Genomic DNA, 915 nt, shown 5'->3' on the forward strand with positions numbered 1-915 from the left:
CCCGCCCCGGCCGCCTCCCAGGAGAGGGAGCCCCGCTGAGACGGGCCGGAAGGGCCTATGTGTCGTGGGGTGAAGGGTGGTGCCCCGTGGTCAGGCTCCTGCTTTTCCCCGGAACAGAGCCCTCCTTGAAGTTCCTCAGGGGACTCCCCCCCTTCCCCCCTTTTAATGTATTTTATTGATTTCAGAGGAAGGGAGAGGGAGAGAGAGACGCAAAGTCTGAGCCCACAACCCGGGCATGCGCCCTGACCGGAATCGAACCCGGGACCCTTCAGTCCGCAGGCCCACGCTCTGTCCACTGAGCCACACCTGCTGGGGCCCAGCTTCCTTATAATGGCTGCTTGATGTGAGCAGTTAGAGGCGAGGTAGCCCCAGAAATGAGGGGGGGCCTTCAAGGTTGGGGGTCTTACGACCTGGGGCAGCGGGGAAAGCAGAGCCCCCCCCCCATCATTTCCTCTGATGAAGGAGGGAGGGCGGTCCACGGGTTCCGTTGTGAAGGACGGTTGGTGAAGGAAGCCAACAGCGTAGCGGGCACGCGGCTCTGAGGACTTCCGGAAAGTTCCAGGGACGGCGGGACCCCACCTCGGGGCCTGGCTGCAGCGGGCTCAGCGGCTCCTTCCCGGCTGGTCCTCTCGGGCCTGTTGTGCTTGTCTGGGCCCCTGGGTCGTAACGAGGAGGGCGTGGGAGGCCGTCGGACCCCGTGCTGTGGCTCAGGGTGACGGTTTGAGAATCAGTCACTCCTGTCGTCTTAAACAGTCGTTTAAAAACTTATTTTTTGGCTCATTTTTTGAATCAGCTGTCACTCCAGTCAAGATTGACAAAAACATGTACATGTTACTACGTAGGAGCCTGTGTGTGTGAGTGACCGTCAGAGCCAGGGTAGCCGAGACGCAATGATTAAGACCCTCCGCTCCGGTC

General features: G+C 60.4%; 1 protein-coding gene across 1 annotated transcript in view; it reads left to right on the forward strand.

Moving 5' to 3' along the window:
- Nucleotides 1-915, forward strand: part of CERK (ceramide kinase) — a 21,573-nt gene that overhangs the window by 15,480 nt on the left and 5,178 nt on the right. The window lies entirely within an intron of this gene.

The sequence above is a fragment of the Myotis davidii genome, unplaced genomic scaffold (assembly GCF_000327345.1).
Source record: "Myotis davidii unplaced genomic scaffold, ASM32734v1 scaffold67, whole genome shotgun sequence".
Classification (NCBI taxonomy): domain Eukaryota; kingdom Metazoa; phylum Chordata; class Mammalia; order Chiroptera; family Vespertilionidae; genus Myotis; species Myotis davidii.